A 17,738-nucleotide genomic window follows, 5' to 3' on the forward strand; every position below is an offset into this window, starting at 1 on the left:
TTCTGGACTGGCATAAAACTCACCCAGCTCTCCTCAGGCTGTGGGAAGGGGCCATATCACACTGGCAGAATCTGGTCTTTGCTGTTTCGATGTTGTAGGACCAGTCCCTGCACTCAATGGCTAAAATGGGGCTGGGGTGCAGCAATCACACGGACCACCCGGGGATTGGGGAATCTGTGACCTTCCACATTTTGTTGAACTCCAGTTGACATCTTGCTTCCCTGCCAGCAAGGACAGCCAAGGTGATGGGAGTTGCAGTCCATCTACATCTGCAGAGATTCACATTCCCCCATGCTGCTCCAGAAATCGCTGGAAAACAACAACTATAATTGCTGGCCATTGGCAACACTGGCTGGGGACGATAGGAACTGAGAATCCAACCAGATGTCTGCCACGGATGGATGCTTATCACTACTTAATACTTTAAGCTTGGCCTTTCATCTCTTGACAAACCTCCATGAAGTGGCTGTCGGGAACAGAGCAAGAGAAGAAGCTGCCGAGAAGAGAAAGAGTTACGGTCCAACAAGGTAAAAGATGGAGTCGTGATCTCGCTTCCTTCTCCTGCAAGGTGCCTGCTGCCAGCTCGTCTGTTCTCCCATGGCATGGCCATTGGTCTGGGGTTAAATCAACAATGCAAAGGGGATCCGCTTGCCAACACCAGCCAGCTTGCCTGCAGTCCCACTAACTCTGCTGCCTGTGTTGTTGTGACACAACAGGTGGGTGAACGGGACAGCGCCAATTATGCTCTGTGGCACCCAGTTCCGTCAGGATGACTTGCCAGCAGCATGAGGCAAATCCTGTCAGCAGCTCCAGCAGAGCAGTCAGGCTGGTTCAGCTTGAGCAGACTGGGCTGGGTTGTGACGAACTGAGACTACACAATAATCAGCGGCAAGCACCACCCCCGAGGATAAGTGTTCAAAGTAAAAATACAGTAAGGGCACAATCCTGTGCATGCTGAGGCAGAAAGAAATGTCCTACCATTCCCAGCATCCTCCAGCCAGAACTACTGCCTAAGTTCCTGTCCTACCCCCAGGATGATGGCTATCTGGCTGTTGGGGACGGATCATCTCACTTTATGGTCTAGTGAAGCTCATCTCTCCACCACTGTTGAAAGCATAAGACTGTCAAATTACTCTAGCTAGGATCAGAGACACCATGCCTCTCGATATCAGTTGCTGAGGATCATGGGAGTTTGGTTTCCTGGCGCATCTGCTTGGCCACTGGACAAAAAGCTAGGCTAGATTAAGACTTGGTCTGATCCTGCAGGCATCTTCTGATGTTCCCACATTTCTGAAATGGACCGCAAGACCGTCTGTCGCTTCTCTAGAAGGAATTTTTGCTTTCATGTTTCCTAGCACTACTGTTACCACTGTTAAATCTAACCAGAGCTCCCTACCTGAGGAGGATTTGGGACCAGGCTGGACACCCGTTTCAAGTTGCAGATAGCAGCAGTGCAGTGCTTAGTAAATTAATTCATTAGAGTAATCAATGAAACATTTTAATGGAGAAAAAGCAGCCCCTAATTAATCAGGTAGCCAATTTACATTTTGTTTTTAAAAATGCAAATGCTTTAAAAAATTGAACATGGCAAGATCCATTTAAAAAGAGACATTTCCTTTTTATCTCTCACATAAGAGTATGTGCCACTTTGAAGATGATTCCTGCTATGACACACGCACGCATCAATGGAACTGTGCTTTTCACTTTTGTTTTAACACATGTGAAAATTTAATTGATTAACCAATCAATTAAAATGCATACACTTAATCAACAAAGATATCCTGGGTGACAGCTCCGGTGTAACGGGACTTGTGTTTGCTGTAAGATGAAAGGAGAAGGCTTTGTTTATTTTACCCGTTTACTGTATTTCTATCCTGCCTTTATTTTTGGAAGGAACCCAACCTAATTTACACAGTGTTCTCACTCTCCATTTTATCCTCGCAATCACCTGTGAGGGGGGCCAGCCTGAGGGTCAGTGACTGGCCCAAGGTCACTCAGAGAGCTGCGTTATGGCCGAGGAGGACTAGAACCCGGTTCTCCCAATTTCTAGCCCAACACTCAAATCACTATGCCAGACTGGATCTCCAAAACATCCATCAGTTTTGATTTTATGTGCAAACAGACATGTTCAAAATGAGCACAGCCACCTCAGATATGGTGGGCTCCTCATCAATCCTGGCCACTATAACCAATGGAATGATGGGAGTTGTAGTCCAGCACACCAGGTTAGAGACACCAGGTTAGAGAAGGCTGTGTTAGCTGAACAGCTAATTAAAACAACAACATTCAGAGAATGTGCTTTGTGCTTTAGCAAACAGTTCTGAACACTGATTTGGCTGGGTCACCTTGGCTGGGAAAACTCAAAGTTGCACAGCACCTTTGCTCCCAAGGCTTGGAAGTTCTCTAATTTCCTAGAACCTTAAAACCTTGAGGCCTTGAGGCAACTTCTTTGTAATACACACAACTTTCCCACAAAGAAAAATCAGGAAAGCAGCCGAGACCACACTAAAGTAGGGGTGCTTTGGATACGCCATGAAATTAAAAGACCTGTTACAGGCCAGCTCTGTCTTAACCAACAGTGTTGTTGATATTTCTTCCCCTTGACTAAGGAAGGAGGGTGGAATTTACTCTCTAGAAGAGAAGGAGGAGGAGGGCTTGGTGGCATACGTCCAACTTCTTAGCCATAGTTAAGTGTTCGCTGCACTGCATCTGTGTGGGAATTTAATGCTGGTATTTTACAGGTCTCAGACGCTTTCTGAACCTGCTTCTTATTAAACTTTTGGGGGATGTGGAATCGGCTCAACTAGAGAAGAAAGGAGCAAACTGAAACGGAATGTTACTGGGGTAAACAAGGTGGTGCAGGGAAAGGAGCGACGGGTCCAGGAATGCGGCAAGGGAAGAAACACTGGGAGAACAGAGCGTTTCGCCATCTTCAGTTGTGCCTGTGATTCACAGAATCCTTGATTAAAGCAAGTTCAAAAGTACTGGTGCCTCGTTGTCCTTTTGCCTCTTACAAGGGTTTGGTAAGCACGACATGAAACCAGAGACGGAGAAATATTCTGTGCCGTTTCAAGAAACTTCAGGGAGTGGCAGTCGTTCCCTACCGAAACTCTGCAGAAGCTGGGCTGAGCAGCATTTCTAACAGAAGAAATCCTGTTGGCAGGGTGTGTGTCTGTAGAAGGGGCTGAAACAGATATTTATATGACATAACAAGCAAAGCCCTGAACACATCATTTAATTTGGACCACTGAATCCTTAGTGTCTATGCTGCAAGAAAATAATTTTGACATTAAAGGCTCCCCTGAGTCCAAATCGCCTATCCACAGAAGTGGCTTCCCGCAGTGTCTCTGTATGATCTCCTGCTCTGCGCATAGCAGTGTCTGATCATTTTTTGTTGCAGGGAAGGTGGGAGGCAGGCAGATATTTCTGTGTGCCCCTGCATCAGGTGTGTCTGATCACTCAATCTCCCAAAGGAGAAATTTGGTTCCCCGACTTCCGAATCTGCATATCCGGAGCAGGTACTCATGCAGAAACACAATGGGGGTGAGCAGATACTCTGCCAGTCTTCCCATCCCCTAGATTGGCCATGCTGGCTGGGAGGGAGGGAGCTGTGTCGGGAAAGGCATGTTCTAACACCTGGCACAATGGAAGAGCAGAGCATAGAGAGAGATGTAGCTCCGATCAACAATCTGAGAATACTTCAAGAGGCCACGTCAGGCCAAGAGATCAGTTTAACACCTTCTCTGAATCAGAACACCGAACAGAGTTGTTATTCTTTCAGTATCATCCCAGAAAGGGAGGGAGCCGCCCCAAAACAACAGCTTCGTTTTTTGCAGGAAACCGGGCCTTCCTTGAGCAACTGCCGCGCACTGACCCAGCCCGACTTGCTAGGCTAAGGCAACTGGGCTGGACCACAGCGCACTGGTGGTCTGGTTTGAGGAAGCCTCTCTTACAAAATAGAGGCCTCGCCCATGTGAATAAAGGCCAAGGGTGGGAGCCGTAGGCTTCTAAAAACACACACGCAACCCTGAAATAATTCAGCTCAGAAAATCACACACAGAGTGACTCATCCATACATTGTTAGTTGCTGCATGGAGAGCCATGCAAGCCCTCAATCTTTGAAAGCCAAGTTCGACCAAAATGTTGGGGTCCCCTCCTTCCGAAAGGGAGAGGGGTTCCACGGCATTCAGGCCACCCATCACTAGCAAGGCTGAGACTCCGTTTGCAACCGTCAGCAAAAACTCCTGCTCACAACTGCCAATCCAACATAAATAATGTCCCGATTAAGGTCCTGACTCGCTTCTCGTCCCTTGTTCCAGCATTTTAAAACCCAAGCAGTGCCTTTTCCAAATTCCGTCATTTCTCCCAGGGCAGGGGGGTGAGGGGTGGGGAGAGAAGGAGCAAGAGACAGGGAGTCCTAGATATAAATTAAAGCCATCACATCTCTTTGTCCGGCAACCCTGCAATTTTGTTAAAGGCAGCCATTGGGTTTGGCTTTATGAACCTAAGCCGCTTCTCCCATCCTTCTTCCGTAAGTGCTTGCAGATGGGGAAAAGCACCAGTGGCATCCCTCTGTCCAGTATTTTTCAAGGTCCTTCTGATTTGTGCAGGCGCTATCCCGTAGGTTGCCGTCTCAAATTCCGTTCACAGAGCTGCTGCTGTCACTGCTTTTGGAAGGGAGGGAGCAAGGAAGGAGGGACCGGGAGAATTCGAGGAACGGTGGATGGCGGCGGAGACTGGAGAACTCAAATAAGGCTGAAAAGGCGCTCCAATGACACATCATTCAGCTGGTGCCTATTATCTTACTAAATGCAGATCCAAGAAATTCCTCGTGAAATTCACTTCAAGCCAAGCCAAGGCCTCCGTGGCCTCATTTTCTTGCCTCGCACATTTTCCACGGCTGGAGGTTATTCATCTCTTGCTGCTTCATCCACTTCATCCACTGCCCATATATACTGCGGAGGCTTAACTGGCAATGGCTTCATCCAGGCCCAGCCCAGAGACTGGATTCAATGCCAGCCGACCCAGCTTCGGCTGAGGTAAAATTAACAATAGTGCGGCTGAGTTTGGATGGCACATTAAACTATGGTTAAGGTAGACCATGAGCAAACACTGCCCCCCACCGGGCTCTCAAACACCCATCTCCTCTTACAGAGTGGCCACGAAGTGGTTCAGAAGCTTGGCTTTGGATTCATCAGTTTGACCAAACCCAGTAAAATGGGTTAATCCTCACCAGGCCCAGTTCCAGATGAGTTTTAACTTCAAATCATGGCTACTAAAACTGGCTTGTTTAAACTAACCATGGTTAAGATTATTTATTTATTTATTTATTTATTAAAACATTTTTATGCCACCCCATTCGCCGAAGCCTCGGGGCGGCTTACAAAAATAAACACATTAAACACTGTCCTGCATTTACACAACATGGTTAATTAGTGAATTGACAGAGAAGCAAAAGCTTATGGATGTCTCCTCATGGACACGATGAAGGAGAAAGGGAGAGGGGGGAAAACACATAAGCCTGGGATATAGCGGGGACTAAGCTAGTTCACATCTCACTAAATCATAGCTTAGCATGATGTCTAAATGTAGACTCTTATCTTCTCTGCATTTCATTTCTAAACTTTGTAAAACCCTAGAGTCCGTGGAAAGTGTTTTTCAGGAGTGGGGTGAGTTATAGGATGCATAAAATGTTTTCTTAAGTACACATGAATCACAGGAAAAGAGAGAAAGTGGCACCTGAAACAATGAAATAACTGAATAGATTTATTGTGATAAATTATGGATTTATTGTTTTTAAAGGATCATCTGTTCATCTCTTGTAGAAACCAAGTCATTTTGTAAAATACTTGATCTGCCAATTTACCAGTTCATTTTGGACCACTCAGAACTCAGGGAGTTTTCTGAAGACAGTTCCTCCAACCACCACATCATCATACCAAACAACAGATCTCACAAAAGAAGATGCACGTCCCGTCAAGGAAAGTTGGCACCACCACCGCTATGGTACCTGTGCTGCCTTGCTACTGTCAGTGAACTCATTTTTCACTCTCATTTTTCTTGTTTTCAATGGGCTGGCTGGGTCATCAGCTCTCACAATCTTAGTCCAAGGGCCTGTCTCTTTGCCCTTTTTCAACCTCATGAGAATCTCAGGAGTGTGTGAATTCTTCTGCACAATGGATTGGTGGAGAGAGATGAACTGGCCCATGTCTTGCTTACGTGAATGCAGACCCTCCGTCACCATCTAGCTGAATACATGCCAGTTCTTTCTGGGGACAGATTGTATCATCAGTGAGATGCTGTATTCAAATATATCAGGAATGGACACCTTGGCATGCTTTAATCTCCAACTTCAATCAGCCCTGCCTGGCATAACCAGTGATGGGAGCGATAGGCCAGAAAATCTGGAGGTCAACAAATGGCCCATCCCTGAAATACAGCATGGTTCAGCCCTTCCCAACATGGTGTCCTTCAGGTACATCAGACTATTACTTCCAAATCATGTGAACTAGTTGTTCCCTTAAGTCAGCACTGGAGTGCTGTGTCCAGGTCTGGGCACCACAGTTGAAGAAAGATGCAGGCAAGCTGGAAAGGGTTCAGAGGAGGGCAACAAGGATGTTTTTGGAAACAAAGCCCCGTGAGGAGAGATTGAAAGATCTGGGCATGTTTAGCTTTGAGAAGAGAGGACTGAGGGGAGATGGGATCGCATTCTTCAAGTACTTGAAAGGTTGTCACAAAGAGAAAGGCCATTCTTGCTCATTACAGAGTACAGGACATGAAATATGGGATGGAAAGAAGCTCCGATAGGAAGCCAAATTCTGGCAGGCCATCATGAGAAACTTCCAGGTGGCTGGAGCAGTATGACAATGAAACCATTACCTGGAAGGCTGTGGGCTCTCCCATAACTAGAGGCATTCAAGATGCAACTGGACAGCCATCTGAAAGGGATGACAGAGTACCCGGAGGAGAGCTTTCTCTGCGGTGGCGCCCCGACTATGAAATGCGCTCCCCAGAGAGGTCCGCCTGGCGCCATCATTATATGTTTTTTGGTGCCAGGTCAAGACCTTTTTATTTAATCAATATTTTAATATGTTTTAATGGGAACTGGTTTTTATTGTTTATATTTTATTAATTCGCAGCCAGGGTGGAGTTGTCAATTTCTCTATTTTATCTTGACCTATGTTGTAAGCTGTCCAGAGACACAAGTAATGGACGGCACACAAATTTTATAAATAAATAAATAAATACATGATTCACCTTGGAGTTCCGCACTGAGCAGGAGGTTGAATCCAACAGTCCTCTGGCCCCTTCCAACTCTACTATTCTATGATTCTATGAAATCCCAGAATTCTCCAGCCACCATTATCTGGGGAATTCTGGGAGTCCAACATATCTGCAGGGTGGCAGTTTGGAGAAAGCTAGGTCATACCTTTTCATTCCATTGGTTGGCCAAACCAACAAATAAGGTCTCCTATTGCATTGAGGTTTCTCACTGGAGTGTAACTACTCAATGTACATCAATGAGAAGAAATTCTGAAAGTCAGAAAACTTTGTTAAGTTACTCACAGGACACTAAAGTCGTACCTACACCAAAGCCTTGCTTCTGTTTCACCACCGCTTCTGCTCTTTAAGGCCTCTTGGGATTTGTAGTTCTGACAAGAGATCTCATGATTCCTAATGGAACATTTTTTTTTACTGATTTGCAAAGTAAGCTCACAAAAGCTAAACAAGGGAGGCTGGATCTCTCCATTACGGAGTCATCTGTGGAACCACCCACAGGCAGGACCAAGTCACTGTTTCAATGGCCACCCATCATTCCAGTTTCGGTTGCCTTGTCTGGAACTTAGAATCACAGACTAATGGAGTTGGAAAGGGCCAATAAGGCGATGGGGTCCAACCTGTTGCTCTTTCCCGATGGGGGAAGACAGGATTTTCAAGAAGGAACTGTTAACAGATCTCTTCTAAGAACATGCTGGCAAAGCCCAAACGCCTGCTGGCGCGTAACGCTTGGTCTAACCACACTTAATGAATAATCAACACACCAAAGGGCAAAAGGAGTGCATTGATGAGTGCAGGAGAGCTGAGCCATGGAGATCAAACTCTTAAAAGTTTCCTGAAAAGTCAGCAAAGCCGGATTCCATGGGATGAGCGCAGGCAAGACGTTCCTACCGATCGCCCCGTCAGCCTCTCACGCGTGTTCACAGACACCTGCAGGAAATGCAGCCACGCGGCAGCTCGCTCTGTCCTGGCCTGCCAAGTCAAGACAGCCTCTGGGCTTTTAAAAATAGCATTCTGTCCCACCCTTCTCTCAGGGAGCTCTGGGCACGTCACATCTTTCTCGCACATCTTTACCCACACAACCATCAGGGGAGGTCGGTTAGGGGGAACAGGAACAGCTGGCCAAGTCACCTACTTGAACTTGGACACTTCACCCAACTTTTGACATTCGAACCCAGAGCTCCTGCTTCGAAGTGCAACTCTCTCTCTCTACTGAAGACCACCGGAGCTTTCTGGCACTGAGCAATGGGTGCGGCTCCTTGCATTATGCTCTCCGGCTGCAGACCCTCATTTCCCCAAGATCCACTCACACACCCTGCGAACTTGACTCCTTCCTGCTGCTTGAAAACACCCCTTCGGTTGCTCTCAGGCCTGCAAGAGACCACTGAAGTCTGGGGACAAGACTCACGGGGTGCATCCACTTGCCTTGCTAAGCCACTTTACGAGTAAATCATAAAGGGTGGGTTGGTCATGAAACAGCCCATGGTGCAGTCGACAGGTATCAAGCTGATCATTTCTACACTGCACCGCTGCATCGCTTACTGTGGGTTGGTCCTTTCTCCTTCCCCATTAGTTCTGTGGTGCACATTCATGCCAGAACACGTCTCTCCAATCACTGTTCCTTTGTGTTTGGCCTTGGGAGGAGCCTCAAAAAACTGCAACTGAGGTTGCCTTTTTTCAGCCCCTGAAAGTTGTGCAACTGATTATTGCTTTTGTCCGTCTTTTTGCAAGCGCACTCTTACCACTGTCTAGGATGTGCAAACTTGCCTGCCAATTTCCGCGTCTGTTTCAGATGTCAAAGGGAGTGCGAAGCAACAGGCTGAGGAGGTGAGACTGTGCACAGGCTAATTCGGGCCATGTTGTCAGTGGAAAAGGACCAGGAGAAGGTCTGCCCAAAGGGAAATGGGACAATCTCTCTCTCTCAGCAATGTAATCCTCTTTGATTTTACCAGTAGAATGGACAGGACTCCATCTTTTCAACACTTCCTTAATGATCCAGCTAGAAAATAAGATATTGGGTATCCCCTTTTTGGGATACTTACTGTATGGCTATTGCAGTTCTTGAGAGTTCTCAACACCTCCACAGATATATCTGCAAATATAATGGCTGGAAAGTGGATGGAGGAATTTGTGCACCTGCAGTATCTGGTCCAAACAAGAGCTGCATCGAAAAGCTGAGGCTACTTTTTTGGCTTGGGCCTCAACTGGAGTGACAGCAAAGCTCCTTCTGCCAGAAACAGTCAGTTCTGATGCCAAATTTTACCTGGCATGGACGGTGGGGGAGACACTACTTGCCCCAGATCTGCAAGATCCTACCTCCAGATGTTGGCGGGCTGCAACTCCCACCAGTCGCAGAAAAGGTCAAGCATGCCGAGAGCCGGATCATCCGGTTTTCCAACCCCGGAACGTCACATCTGCACTCCCGTTACACTATTTGTGTCTTGTTTCTTCGGATGCCATGGTGGCTCCGTGGAAAAAACCTGGCAGACGGTGGAGAAGGCTCACCTGCTTCTGGATCTTCCCCTTGCTTGATCTGCACCTCCAGCGCCACCGCCCTTCACCAGCTGTTCTGCATCGTCCCGCCCACACTGGACCAACCCTCCAGCCTGAGAGTTTAAGCTTCAGGTGGCTACTTTTGATTACAGAGTCCTTTGCAAGGCTGCCGTCTGACATCCGTTCTTGGCCTGCACTTCCCTCCTCCTTCTCTCTCTCTCTCTCTCTCTTTTTTAATTCTCTTAAAATATATGTTTTCAGTCCTGCTTTCACCAGTTAATTTTTGCGTGCGGCCTTGATCATTGATTAGTATTTTCCTTCCCTACTAATCCTTTATGGCTCTTTTATCTCCTCCAGTACTTTTCTTTTTTAAGAAAAACAAAACAAAAAAGACCGGAACTTTAATTCCCCAAGTCTCTGATTTCTAGTTTTATTATCCTTTCTTTTGTGTAAATTTTTGATTGCGAACTTGCAAGTAGGAGGAGCCACTGCCCCCGAGCTGTTGCCCACCAAATGAATTTACCTTGTGTGCTTAAATCATGTTCTTACAAGGTCCTAACCTGCTACTTTCCTGATCACCTGGGGCAAGTTGGAATTACTTCCAGGCAACAGATTTCTTGTAAACTGGAACAGAGTCGGTTTGTACTGAGAGTATTTGTACAACTATGTAAAAATATACAAAGTTATGTCCAACTATAAATCCAGCATTTTGCAAACTTAAGAAGGGTCCTGTAGGATCCATCTAATCAAATGTTCTGCTCACACAGTGGCCAACCAGCTGCCTGTGGGAGCCCTCAAAACAGGACAAGACTGCGGCAGGACCCTCCTATCCATGTTCCCCAGCAACTGCAGCACTAAGGCATTCCATTTCCAGTATTGGAGGTAGGATACAGACACCTCTGTTTACATGCACAATGGTGAATTAAACCAGCTGCTCAGGTGCGCAGCCAGCAAGAGACCGCTCTCATTTTGCATGGCCTTCCTCTTGGTGTTTGAGACTTTCCTCAGGAGATGCTTGGACAATGGGATACCAAGAGGAATACAGGATGCTGTCTTTTGCCATGTTGGAAATCTGGGCCACCTGGAAGTGGAGGTCTTTCCCAAAAGTGGCTCTGGAAGATTGTTTCAACTGGAGGAGCCATGGACTTCAGCTGGGGCCTTCTGCAGGCCAGGAATGGGAGCCAGGGGTTCAGACCATTGCTTCCCCCCAGTCCAGCATCAATTCATACAGCAGCAAACCAGCTGCCCACAGGATCCCTCCAGCAGGTTGGGCACAACACCTCTGCCTGCCCAAGCTCCTCAGCGACTGGTGTACGCAGGCATGCCGGCTCTGATAAAGGTGCCACCACACGGCAGTGCAGTGGGGCTATGGATCGTCCGTGAACTAAGAAGAGCCATGCTCAGACCAGAGTCCAGAGGTCTGTTCACACCATGGACAGCCGGCTGCCCAGGAAAACCCACCCGGCAGGGACCGAACCTCAGTCTTGTGGCATGCAAAAGCACACATTCTGCCCCAAAGTTACGGTTTTCCTACCATTACGCTTAGATCCAGTGGGAGACTGGAGAGGTCTGAGTACATTGGCCCACCTAACTCTGCTCTGACGAGCAACACTTTTCCAAGATAAACAGTCCCATGCTTCATAAGTGACTAACACTGCCGTTAGTGTATAAGCGGGCTAGTCAAGCGAGATGATGTGAGCACTGGTTGCTTCTATGTACTTACTTGTAAGGCTATGTTATCATAACTGCAGCTCAACTACTATCAGATGCCTCATTAAGTATAATTTATTTTGCATTCAAAAGTCGCATATGCATGAACCAATCACATGTTTATATAATACATGCATTACCGATCTACTAAAACTTTGAAAGCATTTAGAGTACTAATTTCCAAGCTAGGTGCCAGGCCATCCTAATAGGCCACAGGAGAACTGCTAGAAGATTGTAAGATTTTTTTTGGGGGGGGGGTGTTAAAAAAACATTAAAAAGCTAAAGGACCCTGGAAGTTCAACAGTACCGGCCCAAGGAAGAGGGAGCCTGTTGTGTCTCTGCATTAGTCAAAGATTCTAGCTTTGACTTCTCCTAAATTGCCCATCAGGAGATGAGTAATCCAGGCCCACCTCAGCATTGGGTGTGTTTAGAGCTTCCAATTAATCCTGAAATGCTACAAACTTACTTGAAAGAGTATACCTGATGTATCCCTGTGGGAGTCAATGCTCTGGGTCTTTTTTCCTTTCAATCAAGAGCATGCCCAGATCAAATGACTCATGTACATAGACACAGTGTGAATTCCTTGAAGGATCATGGTTTTACACACTACAGGAAAAAGAGTTTCAGTTCAGTTCAGAAATCATTCAAAAATGCCCCTTTCACAAACCAAAATATGAATGGGAACATAATTTCTCTGAAAAGGTTTGCATATTCCTGAATTTGTGTTCAGGTTTGCAAAACTGTGTTTAGAAAATGCACAACCTTCTCAAAGTACATAACTTGCTGAAAAAGTGCAAAATTTTAATCATGGGGCCAATTTAGGATTTTTTGAGCCAATTTCACAGATCATGGATGCTTCTTCCGAGCAATTTTGCACAGAACGAACAGCAACTGCAAATGGGAGTGTGAATGGAGGAGACAAGCAGCAAGCTCATGGCTGGAGAATCTTGTCAAGCTGGAAATTTGCTGGTTTATTTGCAAGCCCCAAGTATACCACAGCTAACAGATGGTTTGAAATCTACCTACTGCAGCTATTTCTTCACCCGCACCTCAAAAGGTAATTCCCTAGTACCCAGATGTTGAAAAGAATTTGCTGTGTGGAATATACATCTCCAGCCATAAATGCAGCGCATATTTTGTGGTTAAAAAGGATCACGCGAATGAACCCAGTAAAGAGAGTTGTGTGCGAAGAAAACATGTTCCTGAAACCACTTCTGCTTTTGATTGGGATAAAAGCCCTACTGAGAGGAAGCACAAACCTGCACTGCACACATTCAGTGCATTATCTTCCTTGGTGCTGATATGATTTATTGAACATTTAGATGGCATCAAGGAACACACATGCTACGGAAACACATGCCATGGAAACATCAACATGAAAGCCTTATCGCGGAGGTAATGAGGTGGCAATGATTTCAAAAGCATGGAAGCCAGGGAAGGTCTCTGAAAGGCACAGCAGGTTTAATAGCCCATCACCTGTGCTGTGTTCACCTGGCCCGGAGACAGACAAAAGTTCGAAAGCCTTGGCTGATGCCTCTGCTATTGATACCAGTACAAGCTGCACCCCCCCCCCCCCAATAGTGCAAGTGCAGGGCAGCGCTGGGATGCGAAGGAGAATGCACAAACGGGAGCAGTGAGGCCTGTACAGACGGAGGGAGTCATCTGTTTTTGTTTTTCTCCTACGTTTGGATGATGGGAGCTGCAAGCCAACACATCTGGAAGGCCGCAAACTGCTCACCCTTGCTGCAGATGAAGTATTGCTCCGATACTGATTGGCTTGCCTCAGGCAATGAGCTATGCAAGATTCTTATCCACCTGCACCAACCAAATTCAACAGGTACAGCTATTCCAAGCATGGGGAAAAACTTGCTGGACCTGCCCGCCGTGTGGTTGCTTGTGATTAGGAGTCCAGCAGAAAAAGGGGTGATACCCCCAATTCAGGATGGCTGAATGCTGGCCCCAAACCCAGACTTTAGATGGCTGGATTGGGATTGTAGCGCGGGATTGAGAGGAGGAGAAATATGTGATTTCCCTTGAGTTCCTTGAATGGAAAGAGGGCAGACAGACATAAAATAAATAAACGGAACTGTCAGTGTTCTTTTCTCTTATATTCACAGTTTCTAAATCGGAAGTTCCTTCCCTCTTGTTTAGGAAGAAATTTGCAGATTTCGGTAAGCTTGTGTGGCCTGTTCATGAATAAAGCTGGCTAGAAGCAAAGCTAAGACGTACTGGGCCAGGCTGCAGCACAAATCAGAGGAGCCCTGGAGTGCATTCACCAAAGAGATCGGTCACCACTGTTCCAGCTTATTCTTTGAAATCACGCGACGGTACCCCAGAGTTCTCCTCTGCTCTGTTTTCTAGAAAGGAAACGGCCGCCCCATCTCTGGTGCACAGAAGCCATCCTGGGAAGATGTGCCCCGATCAGTGAATCATGCAATAAGATGGCAGCTGTTTTTCTCTGTGGTTGGGCCATTCTTTCCTTTTGCAACCTCTAAAAGCAGAATCATTTCAGGTGCAGATCTGGCTGGCCTGTGGGAAGTCTGGGAAATACCACGTTTCAAGGGAAGATGAGCAAAAGTCGCGTTTAGGTGGAGACAGCGTAGTGCAAATGGACCTCCTGGAGCTTATGCAGCGATCAATATGCACGTGAGGACGATTTCTCCACCAGCCCAGAAAACGGGATACAAGAACGGATTTCTTTAATCTCTGCCCCTGACCCGTTCCAGGCAACAATTGGACAAGAACACAGAAAAAGCACAAAGCGTGGAACGGAGTATAGAATTCCACCCGCTAAGAATTTGCCATCTTCTCTTTCAGTCAACATCTCCCCATCCCTGCTTCATTTTCCCCTTTGTGGGATGTACACATAAAAGGTCCGCACACTGAACTTTTGTCTGCACGCACGGCTTGCCACTTCTGCTTTCCCCCCGAGACAAGGCTGCCCCCCTGGATCTTCTCCCGCTGCCCACTCTGAAAATACCAAGACAAGCCCCAGGAGGAGGGCGACATGCTAATTAAATGAGTGCTAATGAGCCTTACAAGGTGGGTTGCTTAAAACAACAAAAGACATTATAGAAACGCCTGTGATGGTGGCCCCTGCATCCAAGCGGCCCTTTGGAGATTCCCAGGAAAGCTGTTCTGAAAGAAAAGGCAGCTCCCATATCGCCTACAGAGGGCTGGGAGATGAAAGGGAAGCGGGAGAATCTTCAAAAGACAGAAAGTTGAGAAAGGAGCCGGGAGGACCTTGCTGTAAATCCATTCTGAGCTGCAATTCAGCTTTATTGGCATTTGAGCAGGCCCTCTCGGAGCTGCTGGAAGGTGCGGAGTGGAGTAGAACAGTGCAGGAGTTACCGGAAGTGAGAAACTGCCCTCCAGGGTGGGAGTTGAAGGCTTGACCCACAGCAATGCCCCTCACCCTACTCAATGGCCAGCAAAGGGGCGAGCACTGAGCCGACCCAATCCAGAAGCAAATCACAGGGGACCACACAGAGGGCTCCATGAATCGCGCCAGCTTTCCACTTCACAAGGCTGGTGGGTCCCAACTTCAGAACCTAGGCTTACTGGACTGAACTGAAGAGTCACCAGGACATATGGGCGAACCCTCTGCCCTGGATCAGAGCGGGATCCGGGTTTAAGGCTGCAGCGTATTCACTGGTGGCTCAGAAACAGGTGGGAGAAGCACCTTGCCTGGGCTCCGCACTTTCTAAGTCCTTGCAAATGAACAAGGATTGCGATCCAAATTCAGCTGGCTGGTTCGGACGAATATGAGCTCCTCTTTCTTCTTGAGCCATGACCACTTCACTTTACGCTTTCTTAGTCCCTTCCTGTCCTCTGCTCCCCAGTTCTCAGACCACCCCTTAGCCTCCCATTCTTCCTTCAGCCCCTTGGCTTCCGGGTACCGCATCGCTTAAGTCCCCTTCCCACTTTGTGCTAATCCACACAAACCCCGTTCTCAAGACCCTGTGGGAAAGTATTTTCGGAGTGAAACTAGTGTTTCCTTTACCGAACAAAGCTATGATATTTATTCTATCGCTGACAGCTTTTCTGAGGGGTAAAGTCTGACTCCAGGAGAGAGGCTCAGCAAGAAACGTGCTTCCCTGCATCGGCTGAAGCCTGTAGCCTCACACTCCACAGTATCACAACCTGGCAGTCTTTGTTCCCAGCCATGTCACAGTTGTGAATCTACTTCTTCCTCCAACGTGAGCATAAAGCAAAGGAGGCTCGAGAGAGGCCAATTGTGTCCATCTGGCTAGTCGGAATCACATTTCTATTTCCATGCAAGGAAGATTTCTGCATCCAGGTCTATTGCCTTGAAGGCTCTGAAGGAAGGGTAAGATAAACCGTTATTTTATAAACAACATGCAGACTAGAAAAGTTGCTGCAGGACTGTGCATTTTTAAAACTTTGCAGTGCAGTTTTAAAACCAGCACTATTTTACAGCAGATGGCTCTCACGGACCCAGTAGCCTCGTCTCCATCAGCGACGGGCTTGGAAAGGTTTGGTCTACAGATTACAATTTTGCACACAAGCCTTTTATGGGAGGGTTTTTCAAGGCCGCATAACCAGATGAGAAAGACGCCTCCCTCTTAAGAGAATGGAATGAAAGGCTAAGTGGAGAGCCAGAAACATTTCAGACTTACCCAAGGTGTATATGAATTTTTTTCAAAGCCCCACCTCAACTCACAGGAAATCTGGCTAACCTCAAGTTGCGGCAAGTCCTTAAAACCATTTCCATTTACGGATGTGAAAACCTCACGTGGATGGTCTCCAGCCCAAAAAGTGCCAGGGGACACACACACTCTGGCCTTCTCTTGATGTTGCTGTTAACTGATGCAACGCACGAGGTGGCAATGAAGATTCATATCGGCTCCGCACCAAGAACCCGCCTGATTAATGAACTAGTTTTCCCCAGCAAAGTGCCCACCCGCCAAATTGTGAGCACGTGACTGAACAGACCGAACGCACATGGCATGGTCCTTTTACTGCTCTGTCCAACAGCACGGCTGCACCCAGGAAGACCAGATGGAAGACTGCAAGAAGTCAGAGCTGTCCATAAATCCTGCGGGGCGTAGAGAGAATGGCGCATGAGTGCCCCTCCTACTGGGCTCTCAGGTGAGCAACTCAGGAGAGATCAAGGGACTTTCTTCACACAGCGCATATTCCATTTACCTCCACAAGGTGCAGTGACAGCTACCAACTAGGATGGCTTTGGAAGGGGACTGGACAAATTCAGGATGGTGCTGAGGGCTTCCAATGGTTATGGTGCCTATGCATTATCAGAGGCTGTATGCCTCTTCACAGGAGTAGTTGGAGGTCATCAGCAGAAGATTCCGTGATAGTCAAGTCCTGCTTGGGGACTGCCTCCTGCAGCATCTGATGGGTCGTTGGAGATACAAATGCTGGACTAGACAGGCCCTGGGGCTGATCCAGAACAGCTCTCACGTTTGAGTCTTTACCTGGAAATGTTGTGCAATATCATAGCCATTCAACAAGTCATCATCACCAGAACAGAACTGTGTTGGGTGCTGCCTCCTTGGGCACATTCACACGTAACGGCGGCAAATTGAGCGCTCTGCTGGACTGTGTGCTAGGCACAAAGTGCTTCCAATTAGAATAAGCAAGCTCCACTCCGACGAGTGGTTGCTTCGTGACACAGGAACCAGACACTATGGGGGATCTGTGGCTTTAACAGCCCTATTAGTTCTGAGGTCAACTTCGGGTTTTTTTGCCCACGTGGAACGCAAAGCGTCCTTGCTCACCCATCGCAAACCAGCCTATGTTCAGCCACTCAAAGACTGCGTATTTTAAGTGGAAGTGGCATGTAACCTGGCAAATGATGGCATGATTAATCAAAGATTTGCTGCAGATGTGCATAAACCCAGTCAATCTAGTTGAATAGAAAGTTCCATTAGGAAAACGAAAGTATCACTAACTTATGGAACGCGTTGCCATAAGATGTTGCAAAGGCTAGTAGTTTTCATTAATAATCGGTCCACCAACAGAGCTTAGCTATGACAAAAATTCACTATGAGATGCAACATACCAGCTACTGAGGACAAAAAGTGAAGTCAAACACCATTGTTGTGTTGCTCTAGTGCACCGTCACAGGGAACTGGTGTGTCATTATTGAAGAAGGAGCAGGAAACCTAACAGATTTAACCCAATGAGATTTTCTTCTGTTCCCACCTCGTCTGCAAAAATTTAAACTTCACAAGCAAAGGGACAGCAACGTTCAATGCCAGCACTTAATCCCACAT

The 17,738-nt window shown here is 47.1% G+C and overlaps 1 protein-coding gene across 2 annotated transcripts in view; it reads right to left on the reverse strand.

Annotated features, from left to right (window-relative positions):
- The window catches only part of EPHB3 (EPH receptor B3), an 89,738-nt gene that overhangs the window by 31,887 nt on the left and 40,113 nt on the right, over positions 1 to 17,738 (reverse strand). The window lies entirely within an intron of this gene.

This window comes from Varanus komodoensis, unplaced genomic scaffold, assembly GCF_004798865.1.
Source record: "Varanus komodoensis strain SLA01 unplaced genomic scaffold, ASM479886v1 scaffold28, whole genome shotgun sequence".
Classification (NCBI taxonomy): domain Eukaryota; kingdom Metazoa; phylum Chordata; class Lepidosauria; order Squamata; family Varanidae; genus Varanus; species Varanus komodoensis.